Source organism: Saccopteryx bilineata, chromosome 1 (genome assembly GCF_036850765.1).
Source record: "Saccopteryx bilineata isolate mSacBil1 chromosome 1, mSacBil1_pri_phased_curated, whole genome shotgun sequence".
Classification (NCBI taxonomy): Eukaryota; Metazoa; Chordata; class Mammalia; order Chiroptera; family Emballonuridae; genus Saccopteryx; species Saccopteryx bilineata.
Window position 1 is genome coordinate 252457242 of NC_089490.1, and position 12482 is coordinate 252469723.

At 43.2% G+C, this 12482-nt stretch overlaps 1 protein-coding gene across 3 annotated transcripts in view; it reads right to left on the reverse strand.

Annotated features, from left to right (window-relative positions):
* ARL15 (ADP ribosylation factor like GTPase 15) overlaps positions 1–12482 on the reverse strand; it is a 378507-nt gene that overhangs the window by 56652 nt on the left and 309373 nt on the right. The window lies entirely within an intron of this gene.

The following is a 12482-nucleotide window of genomic DNA, read 5'->3' on the forward strand; positions in this document are numbered from 1 at the left end:
GAGAGAAAGAAAAGTGGGGCTTGATCAGGAAAAGGAGGCACGGTCATCCAAAGTTTGCCTCCAACATATTGCTCACTAGGACCACACTGTTTCTCTCATAAGAAAGAAAAAAGACATATTTATGTTTTAAAAAACATTGTGACATGGAAACTATTTTATGGAAAGACCACCCTTCTAATTTCTGACCTCCACTCAAGTGTTTCCGCACTGCACCTGCTCTTGGGTACTGCAGGTGCCACACTCCACCACCGTCCCCTGGAACCTGCTTTAAAAATAGTTCTCTGGGGGAAAAGCTCTACACTGCTTTCTACATAAAAGAGGCACATCTCCTGCCTTGGTTTAACATACTGGCATTATCCTAGTTAACTTGAAGTTCATTTATCACATATTACTGAGCACCTGTCATATGGCACACTGGGTTAGCCTCACAGATCTCCCTGAACGACGACCTTGAAAAACTTAGCATGACAACACAAAAGGAGACCGCAGGGAGGCTGGGAGGACGGCACCTCCTTCCACTTAGTCCTGACGGCCAACGATTCATTCAACAACAGGTTACTTTTGACAAGGATGAAATTTTCTATCTGATCATAATGTGACTTACTATTTCCTCTTTAAGATCTTCATAAACATGTAAACACTTTGCAAAGCATCCTTTGTAAGCCCACAGTGTGGTGTTGATACTAAGATTACAACTGCAATTTAAAAATTCTAAAACTGGGAAATATTTTATAGTTTAAGTAAGAATGTTTTGATGAATAAAACACAACTCAAATTAGATTTTGAAGTAGAGCAGGAAATGACATCAGAAAAAAATAACAAGGCAGGCTGCTAAAAGGCCCATCCTCCACAGAAACATTGAAATATCAAGTAAAAAACTGTCAATCAACTTCACCAAAGCTCTGGAAAACAAAGGTCTACAGCAAACAAGTGGATGCTGAATGAGCAGAGAGACAATGTGAGAGAGGTAGGAAGGCACGGGGGTGTTCTGTATGTCCGGGGCCAGCGCGCCTCCCTGTCTTGAAGGTGACAGTACATGTCTCCAGTATGGGATCCTGGTCTCTGGTTTGGAGTGGAGCAGCAGACCTCACTTGTAAAAAGTTGCTTGTTCTCACCTTGAGGAGTACCTGAAAAACTGATATAAGGTGCTTGTCTTTGTTTCACCTAATTTGAACCTTACTCAGGGTGGATCTCCTTGTAAGGCAAAGAAAAAGTCTGCAGCCACCTGGAGACAAAGATTAAGCTGAGGCACCGAACACAGTGCCTGAAGTCGGGGTTGAAAAGCTAAGCAGTGTTTATTTGAAAAATCAGGGTCTTCAAAAGCATGTGTATACCGTGGAATTCAGAAAGTATAGCACATGGCCAGGGCAGACCTGAGAAGGTTGTTTTCCCTCTCCTACTCTCATTCTCTCCTCACTCTTTCGGTCTCTCACCCGGCTCCTAGCATTTAAGAATATCTCTGTCAAAACACTGGCTGAATACAAGCAAAAAACTCACAAAACCAGCCCTGGCCGGTTGGCTCAGCGGTAGAGCGTCGGCCTAGCGTGCGGAGGACCCAGGTTCGATTCCCGGCCAGGGCACATAGGAGAAGCGCCCATTTGCTTCTTCACCCCTCCGCCGCGCCTTCCTCTCTGTCTCTCTCTTCCCCTCCCGCAGCCAAGGCTCCATTGGAGCAAAGATGGCCCGGGCGCTGGGGATGGCTCTGTGGCCTCTGCCCCAGGCGCTAGAGTGGCTCTGGTCGCAACATGGCTACACCCAGGAGGGTCGCAACATGGCGACGCCCAGGATGGGCAGAGCATCGCCCCCTGGTGGACAGAGCGTCGCCCCTGGTGGGCGTGCCGGGTGGATCCCGGTCGGGCGCATGCGGGAGTCTGTCTGACTGTCTCTCCCTGTTTCCAGCTTCAGAAAAATGCAAAAAAACAAACAAACAAACAAACTCACAAAACCAAACCAAACCCCACCCCCCAGAGAATTCAAATACTAAAAACACAGACCTTATAAAAATAGATCAGAAAAGTTACCCAATAAACAGCTATAGCCTATAGCAAACTCTTAGAAGAGGAGAGACTCTATTTCCAGAGTTACCTTCTAATATTCAAAATGTTCAGTTTTCAACTAAAAAGATTACAAATTATGGGAAGAAATAAGAAAGGTCCATTCACAGATGATATTAACAAACTTACCCTGAGGTACACAAGTATTGAACTTAGTTGACAAAGACTTTAAACTGTCTAAAATATGTTATAGATAACCATGGACAAAATGCTAAGGGAAACTAGGAGAATGATAGATGAGCAAATAAATAATATCAATAAAGAAATAAAAATTATAGAAAGGAACCGAGGAAGAATTTTTAAGCTGAAAAGTAAAATAGCTGAAATGAAAACAAAAACAAAAACAAAAAGCTCACTAGAGAGTGGCAACAGCAGATCTGAGCAGGCAGAAAAAAGAACCAGTGAATTGGAAGAGAGGAAAATTGAAATTACCCGGTCTGAGAAACAGAGGAAAAAGGATTATGAAAAAGGAACAGAGCCTAAGAGACCTGTGGGGTACCATACTAGTGTGTGAACAGGCCCAGTGGGAATCTAAGAAGAGAGGAGAGAGAAAGGAGAAGAAAAACATATTTGAAAAAATAATGGATGAAATTTTCCAGAATATGATAAAAAACATGCAATGAGATCCACACCAAGACACATAATAATCAAATTACTGGAAGCCAATGACAAGGAGAAAACCTTAAAAGCAGCAAGAGAGAAGCAATTTGTCACATACAAGAGACCTTCAATAAGAGACACAGAAAAACTTCTCCTCAGAGACCAAGAAAGCCAGAAATGAGTAGGAGGACATCTTTAGAGTGCTGAAGGAAAACTGCCAACCCAGAACTTTATATCTGGCTAAACTAGCCTTCAAAATGAAGAGGAAAGTAAGACATTTGTAGACCAACACTGAGTAGGTTCATCGTCAACAGAATTACCCTGCAAGACAGGCTAAAGGACGTCTTCCAGGCTGTAATGAAAGTCTACAGAACAGAAATAAAGAATTCTGACAAAGGTAACTACATAGGTAAATATCAAAGCCAATAATATGGTATTTTTGGTAACTCTTCTTTTTATCTACTATATGGTTTAAAAGACAAATGCATAAAAGGATAATTTAAAATCTATGTTAATGGGTACACAATGTATTGTATAAACATCATTTGTAAGAACAACACAAATAGGGGGAGGAAAGAGCTGCCCAGGAGCAGAATTTTAGGTTATTGAGGCCAAGCTGGTACAGTTTAGATTGTTATAAACTTAGGACGTTAATTATAGTCCCCATAGTAACAACTAAGAAAATATCTAAAAAAACCATATACCAAAGGAAACATGCCATATTTTATGTTATCTGGTTTATCATCTTTCTCGTTTACGGCCCTGAAAGTCCTGAGAGGTCTGGGACCTGGCCTGTCTTGACCTCTACCATGTCTCCTGTGCCTAGATCAGGGCCTAACAGCCAGTACAAGTGTTTGTTGAATGAATGAATAAACAGAGGTGTTGAGCAGACAAAGACTGAGATGAGTTTAGAGTTTAAATGAAAAGATCTAAAGTGAAGACACATGTTTGAGAGTCAAAGATTACACTGGGTATTATTTTCTCCAACATAAAGATGTGAGAATTGGTTCAGACAGGGTAAAATGACTATGTATCATGTTTGTGTGGTCTTCTTTCAATCCCTCAAGCCAACGTGACCTTGCTGGCAGAGGAGATAAGCATTTTCCTAGTGCTAATTCTAAAGGGGACTTTACATCGGGACACGTTAAAAAGCACACCAAGAAGCATAATAACAGTAATTTTCTTATGGGGGCCCTTGAGGCAGCCCAGGGTCAAGACAAAAGTCAACCGCACTTCGGAGAAAGCATGTTGCAGGCAAACCAGAGAGGCTGGAGCAGAAAGATTCCTCAAGCTCAGACTTAATCTAAGGACCGGATGTGGATCGCCTAAGGAAACAGAGAGTACGTGGCCCCTCTTCTGTTCCGTTGGGACGGGAGCATGTAGTTCCAGGTTGACCTCTCCTGTGACAAGTTTGTGTTGCTGCATAAATGGGGGGAGCAAGATGCTTTATGCACCACGTGACCAAGTTGCAAAGCTTCACTTCTATCATAAATACCAGAATGTCAGATTTATTTTATTGCCTCTTCGTCAGTCACAGGGCTAGTGACAGAGCTGGGGACACCAGGGCTCCAAACTCGCAGCTCAGATAGTATTCCATCCCTCTCCATCCATGATGCCTTTTACCCTCGTGTGATAAGAGATGGCGGTTCAGGCCCTGGCCGGTTGGCTAAGTGGTAGAGCACTGGTCTGGCGTGTGGAAGTCCCGGGATCGATTCCCGGCCAGGGCACACAGGAGAAGTGCCCATCTGCTTCTCCACCCCTCCCCCTCTCCTTCTGCTCTGTCTCTCTCTTCCCCTCCTGCAGCCAAGGCTCCATTGGAGCAAGGTTGGCCTGGGTGCTGAGGATGGCTCTATGGCCTCTGCCTCAGGTGCTAGAATGACTCTGGTTGCAACGGAGCAGCGCCCCATATGGGCAGAGCATCTCCCCCTGGTGGGCATGCCAGGTGGATCCCGGTTGGGCGCATGTGGGAGTCTGTCTGCCTCCCTGTTTCCAACTTCAGAAAAAAAAAGAGATGGCGGTTCACATTTCTAGAACACTGTGGGTTAGAATCCTGTGCTGCCTGGCTTTTTAATCTTCCCCAAAGCAGGCGTCATCTCAGGAACTGAAGAACACTTGCCCTTGTTCAAAGTCCCTTGTATTTTGTCCTGCACCCCAAGGAGATGTTAGGGTTTTAGGTGCCTGTCCTGATGCGTGTTCTCTATCTTCATTGAGCCAAGGACTGGGGAACAGCAGAGACAAAAAGGCAGGAAGGTTAATTGCTGCTACCATGTAAGACAACAGAGTCTAGGCAGGCTTGAAGATTTTTCAACTCTTTGATCTGGGAAAATAGTAATCAGTAGAGGCATAGGCTTCAGAAATCACTATATCCTCAAGGATTGAGTGGGATCTTAAAAGCAACCAAAAATCCTTTCCAAAGGTTTTATTATTTTTTAAATAACATTTACTAGTTCCATACAATTAATGCATAAGAGCTTAGAAGAGAACAATATCATGCCTGACCTCACTATCCAAATGACCATAGTGAAAATCAAATAAAAAATAAAAAATGGGAATACATGCACAGGTTGTTTTTGTTTTTTGTTTTGTTTTGTTTTTTTTTGTATTTTTCTGAAGCTGGAAACAGGGAAAGACAGACAGACTCCCGCATGCGCCTGACTGGGATCCACCAGGCATGCCCACCAGAGGCGATGCTCTGCCCACCAGCGGGCATCGCTCTGCCCCTCCGGGACGTTGCTCTGTTGCAACCAGAGCCACTCTAGCGCCTGGGGCAGAGGCCAAGGAGCCATCCCCAGCACCCGGGCCATCTTTGCTCCAATGGAGCCTCGGCTGCAGGAGGGGAAGAGAGAGACAGAGAGGAAGGAGGGGGGAGTGGAGAAGCAGATAGGCGCTTCTCCTGTGTGCCCTGGCCGGGAATCGAACCCGGGACTTCTGCACGCCAGGCCGATGCTCTACCACTGAGCCAACCGGCCAGGGCCTACATGCACAGGTTTAGAAAACCCTAACAGTGGAGAAAGGCATGCAACAATAAAGGTTGAAGCCCCATGACCATTGACCATCCCCACCGGACTCTGCAAAATGAATTACCCTTAATTGTACTGATTATGTTTCTGTGTATCCTTCCAGAAAAAAAAAAACCCACTGTATCTTTTTATGTTGTAGGGCTCGGTGTTAATTTAATGTGTCTACACTTATAGAAGAACTTACACAGATTAACAACATACTGCTTAAACATCTGAACCTTGCTCTTTCCATTTAATTCATGCTGAAGATCTTTCAACAGCAGCTCCTAGAGAGCGACCATATTTGTTCAGGGACTATACAGGGTTCTATTGCACAGAAGTGATGGGATTTATTTAAGCAGTACCCTCCTGATGGATACTTAGGTTGCCCACAGTTGGTTGCTGTTATTAGGATGCTACAGGGAACACCCTTGTACACATAGCTGGGGTAATTTTATAAGTCTACATCTTGGGAAAATTACTAGTTAGGCTACCAGGTTAAATGGAATATACATTTACAACTCTGGTAGATATTACCAAATAGCCCCCTAAAATGTTTGCATAATTTGTATTCTAGCTATCAGTGGGGGACCATGGTTTTATATACTTTTAATCAAAAGGCACATGAAAATAAAAGCTATAGTGTCAACAAAAATTATACTTACGGCATATTCTGATCATGTACCCAGCTTTTGGGACTACTATGATCTACATAATTAATTTCCATTAACTACAACACAATCTATCTGGAACTCCATGTTACCAAACATTAATTCTCTGAGAGAACAATTCATACTCTTGCTTATATATAACCTTCCACAGAAGTGATCCTGGGAGTTGGAGGCCAGCCCAGTCTCCATAATTGGAACCATATAAGCGTGTGTTGTGTGTGTTCGTTTTTGAACAGTAAGTTTCATTTTGAAATATATCTGAATCAGCTTGTAAAAATGTCAAAACCAAAACATCCATTTATTGTCTCCGCATAAGGCTTGATTAGAACTAGATCCTAAATGCATATCCCATTTTCCTCAACAGCAACGAGAAGTAATTCACAGAAGTGTTCAAGTTAAGCAATGCGAAAAGATTTCATTATTTCTCTCTGGTTCATTTCCATGGAACTAAAGATTGGAATGAGATACGAAAGCTTCAGGGTAAATTCTAAATTAGGAATAGAATTGTCCCGTGGACGTCAAAGGAGAGGACACAGAAGGCAGTGAGTTAAAAGAGAGCTATCTAAATAATTTTAAAAAAAGGAGCCCTGTGAAGCTACATCTTGGCTTCATTCTGTACAGTCGTGTGACTTCAGACCAACGACCTAGCTCTCCATTTGAAAGGAGGTCGTGTAAGCAAGGCATTTAGCCCCTGTGCCTGCTCTTCAGCGGGTGCTCCCTACACACGGGCGGCTATTAATCTGTAGCCACTAACAGTCAAGTATGAAGAGTGCATCTGAAAATCAGGAAGGAGCAATGTTTACTGAAGGATGCAGGGAAGAACGACCATAGAAACCAGGAATAACGAGACAGCAGAACCTTGCTGCCCCATTAGCACATTCACCCCCTCTCTTCCATGAGAAATGACCATGTTATCTCCAGAGCAGATCACAAAGCTAGCTTGTTACACATCCACATTACAGCTCTGGTTTTCCAAGACTTCCGCAGGCTTTGGCGTGGTAAAAAATACATCTTGAAACCCTTATTCTAGAATGAAAGAATTGAAGTTAATCTCTTAGCTTTGGGTAAAAAACAACAACACAGCCTTTTCCCATTGGAACCCACACAGAGACGCACAGAGTCTCCTGGCATGAGAGGCAAGATGTACATTTCATGGAAAAAATTAATAAACAATGAAGATTCAAGAATATAAAACTAACTCTAAAATGGAACTTGAATTTCTCACATAGTTGATAACTGACTGCCAGGTAAATTCTAGACACAGATGGTTATTTCTTCTCAGTAAGAAACTTGCCTTGCTTTAAAATATTCTACCTTCCCGCCCCCTCTAGATTGGACCTTGTGATTTCTCTTCTTAGTTGGAGATGGCAGATGAGGGTGGTGCCTGTGGAGTCATCCCAGAGAAAGGAGCCCTAAAGAGGCTGACCTGTGGTGGCGCAGTGGATAAAGAGTCGACTTGGAATGCTGAGGTGGCTGGTTCGAAACCCTGGGCTTGCCTGGTCATGGCACGTATGGGAAGCAAGCAATGAACAACTCAAGTGAAACAACTATGAGCTGACACTTCTCATTCCTCCATGCCTCCCTTCTCTGTAAAATTAATAAATAGAATCTTAAAAAAAGAAAAAAAAGAAAAAGGAAGTCCGAAAGAGGGCTTCATTCATTCCCAGTGAGTATGGCTGTGTCAACCTTCCCGACCACGGTCACCCTCCGTTTGGACTGCAGCAACAAGTTAGGTGCCATCCGTTTTACAGAATGTTTACCTTACAGAAAGGCCTCTTTCAAGGCCAATTTAGTGGAATAGTACAATATAAGTCATTTTATTTCTGTTTTCTCTTTTTTTTTAAAATGGGGTTTTCCCCTTGAGAAAGACACCTACAGGTGTTTTTATATTGGTTTTAAACAGTTACTTAAAATTGATGGGCTATTTGAACCATCAGAGATTCCCACTGCCAGCCTCGAATCTTCCTCCTCTTGTAGAAATTCCTTCTATGACACTCCTGATCATCAGGAACTGAATTCTGAGTGTGGAACTTGCCATGTGCGGTACTTTCACAGTAAAAACCCCACTGGATTGAAGCTGGAGTCGCCGGGGTCCCTTCAGCCCCCACAGTAAGCGCTACCACACTCGGGCATCTGGCTTGCTTCTCTGTAGCATGTGGGTTGTTATTCATCGGTCACCAAGATTTCTTTGAGGTCTAACAGTCTGCCAAACATTTCATAGGAAAATCCTTGACAGAATGAGAAAAGTCCTAATTCTTAAAAATCTACCTTCTTTTAATTTCTGCCCACACAACCTGTTCCTTTGTCTAGAAAGATACAAATCAGTGTATTTTCATAAAGTGGTTTCTTAAAACTGAACACTGGGCCCTACGTCTGTCTGAAGCATCCCTTTCTCTGGGCCGAGATGATTCCTCAGAATATATTCCTGTTTACCTATTGCTAGCATATCCTTCAGTGTTTTTTAGTAAACAATACTAATGGTTAAAAGGGCAAAACTGATTTATGATATGTTCATGGAAGAGGGTAAGTTTAGTATTGGAAGTTTGTAATGTGGACGTGTTTGGAAGGCTTTGTGTTTAACAAGTTAAATAAAGAATATTATTTCAATCTGGGACTGATGGACAACAGGTGACACTGAACTAACTGCAATTTCTATGTGGTTTACTGTCTTTGCGGGACTTGCTATGTACTGAGGCAGTGGGCACTGTTGTCATACGGTGGAAGCCTCGGAGACCACAGGGCCGGTAGCCCCGTGGCCCACAGCCCGTGCGCTGGGACCTGGGAGTCTGTTTCCGGTTGCTGGGTTTCCTCGGTCCCTCCTCACTAGCACTTTGCTAACCACACTGCTGCCAACAGAGTGGAGTGTAGCAACTCATCTTTCTTCCAATTTTCTGCTTCTGCTTCCATTAGGGCTTTGGCAACCAGATAACCAAACATTTAAAAAATTTGTCTAAATTAGAGCAAATGCACGGAGATACCATTTTTCATTTAGCCAAATGATTAAAAATATAAAAGAATGATTATTATTGTGGGTGTGGGGAACTGAGAGAATGTCATAGTCTCCCAAGGATAGTATATTTATTACAAACTGGCATGGACCTCTGGACAGCTCCTTAGCCAACTATTCTAGAAGCCTAAAAACCGTGTCCCCTTCACTTGACAAATATCACCAATAAGAATATGTCCTCAAGAATAAGTGAACAAGTACAAAAGGCTGCACAAATAAAGCTTTTCTTATGACAAATGGGAATAAATAACACTGAAATTCATGGACATAGATAAAAGTGAAGTGGTTTCCAGGGGGAGGGGGTAAAGAGGGACAAATATACGGTGACGAAAAATGATTTGACTTCAGGTGATGGGCACACAACGTGATCTCTAGGTCAAATGCCATTGAGATGTTTACCTGAAACCTATATCCTCTTTTTTTTTTTTTGTATTTGTATTGATTTTTAGAGTGTGCGTGAGAGAGAAATATCTTTACTTGTTCACTGATTACTTGTCGTATGTGCCTTGACCGGGCAAGCCCGGGGTTTTGAACTGGCAACCTCAGGGTTCCTAGTTGATGCTCTATCCACTGTACCACCACAGGTCAGGCCATAACACAGGTAATCTTATTGATCAATGTCACCCCATTACATTAAATTCCCAAATTAAAAATATTGGGATATTGTTTACATCCTCCAAGAGAGCTCTGGTTCCACACGCTATGCTGCCGTATCATGGGCCACAAAAATGACACTACAGACCTGTAATCACCCAACATGTGCGTGCACGTGCTCTGTCAGACTAACACAGGTCAGTCTGTGGAACACAATCCCCATTTCAAAAAGATTATTATCACTATGTGAAAGAGTCTGCAAAGTGATAGGCAATATTTTAAGAGTCTCTCTCTCGCTCTAGTAGGTTACCATTTCAGTTTATTTATTTTAAAATTTTTTGCTTGTATTTCCAGCATTTCTAAAATATGAATAGTTTGACTTCCATGTTGGTTTGAACGGCCTACACACAATGAATTCATCACACAATCTTTCTGTCTTCTCTCTCTCCAAATATTATACTAAAATGACACGTAAAGATACTAAATGGTAAGGTCAGACCGAAAGGGAAGTGCTAAAGGCAGGTGAGAGAGGTCAGAGACAGTGGACGGTTTGGAGGTGCTGAGGTCACAGGGGATGGCTCCGTAAGAGGGTGTGGAGGCAGACCCGGGCATCAGGTCTGACGCACAGAGTCTGGTTGGGGGGTTGCCGGTGCTGGTCACTGATGCTGGGAAAATAAAAGGAGCAGGCGGAACAACAACAAAGGCCTCGGTGTCTGATTCTGACTTTGAGAGCCCTGGGGCGGGGGGCGTCCACAGCCCTGGATACACACCTGCCACTCAGGGGACAGAAGTGGCGGTCACCTGCAGTGGTCACAGACAGATGTGGTGGTCACCTGTGTAGTGGAAGCTGACACCAGGGCAGACCATGTGGCCCTGTTAGGGAAACATGTCTGAAGATAAAACGCCAGGGGATGGAGACTGGAGGGACATCAACAGGTGATACCACACCAGCAGAAGGGCCCTCCTTGAAGAAGACCTCACACAAGTACCCAGAGATGTCACAGCCACCAGGAAGGGGAGGGGCTAAAGGAGTAGGGGCCGATCCAGGACAAGAAAGGTACAAAAGTTAAAGAAATTAAAAAAAAAAAGGCTGGGAAGTGGCATTGAGTTTGGAAACAGAGAAGGAATCTTGTAAAAAGAGGTCCCTATGCAGTGACGGGGTGCTGGGCACAGGACTGAAGAAAAGATGGTAGAAGAGAGACAGCCCATGGGGACAGTGTGTTCAAGAAGCCTGCTTGTGAGTAGAAAAATACCTGGAAAAATCGGGCTGAGGCTGGGGTTTGGTCTCTTTCCTGTAAAAGGGACCTGAGTATGTGGACGTGAAGTTCTCTGTGGCATGAGGTGAGCTGTGACAATAGCAAAGAAAATTTCAGTTGTCTGAATAAATTAATACAGCTGTCGAGCAATTACTTTAATATCTTATTCAACACAATAGCATCAAAACCTGGCATGCCCGATGGTCGGCTCTGATTTTTCTATTTTGAATAGAATCTCACATAGGAAGACCCGGAAATTTAAACATCAAGCTCATTTTGAACTTCTGGAGCAAGAGACACACACGAACCCCCAAAGGCAGAAGCATCTTCGCAGAGACCCGTTCCGTTAGGGCACCGGGAAACGTGACAAGGTAGCTTCACAGGCAAGTCAAACACGTACGTGATATCTTGACAAGTGACACATAATTGAATTTTAGTAAGAAAGTAGCCAGAAATCAGCATGTAACATGCAGTGCTGCGTGTCCCGCTGACCTGCGGGAATTTGCAGTTTCCAAAGGTGCTGCTTCTTGACGCAAAACATTAAAACATGCTCCATTTTTTAAAAAAGTCTGAACACATTTTTCTATCTTTTAAAATACTCACATACATCCTAGAGTCTGTAGTAATTATATGTTTACATAACAGGCATGCTTAGTGCACAACAGCATTTTTTTTAAAACCAGTAAAATACTTACAAAAGCATTATTAGGTATTCAACAATTTGAATTCCCTCCCTAGGGAGATGAGGCCAACTAGTGTTGCACTTTTTTTTCTTTTCTTTTCTCTCTTTTGGTAATTATTCCTGGCAGGACTTCAGCTGCTTTCTTCTCAACATGGTGTTCAGTGCACTCAGTTTTTCCTTCTGTGTCTATCTGAGAAAGATGGGTTTTCAAAAACAAAACGGGTCACTGCAGTGGCTTAGCACCTGTGCCAGGGGCCCCTGCGGCATGAAGGGACATAGGTCAATGAACGCAGTGGCCGCGCGGTGGGTCTGGGAGGCCGTCCAGCGGAGAAGGGCAGCCGGCCTGCTCCTAGAGCTGGCCGTCTCTTCTATGCTCAATTTAAAAAGAAAACAAGAACAACTATCTCTGCATTGAATGTCATCGTCTTGACAAAACTCACTATGAAATGGACAAGGTGATAATGAGCTCTGAATTTCGTAGGTTCACAATTTTCCCCAATGTGCTTAGAATGTTCTAAAATTTAAAAAATGCAAGAACCTTTCTTGGTTTCAGGAATAAAAAAGGTGAAGGCTTAAAACACTTTTTATGGTTAAAAACAATCATTCACATTTAAGAAAT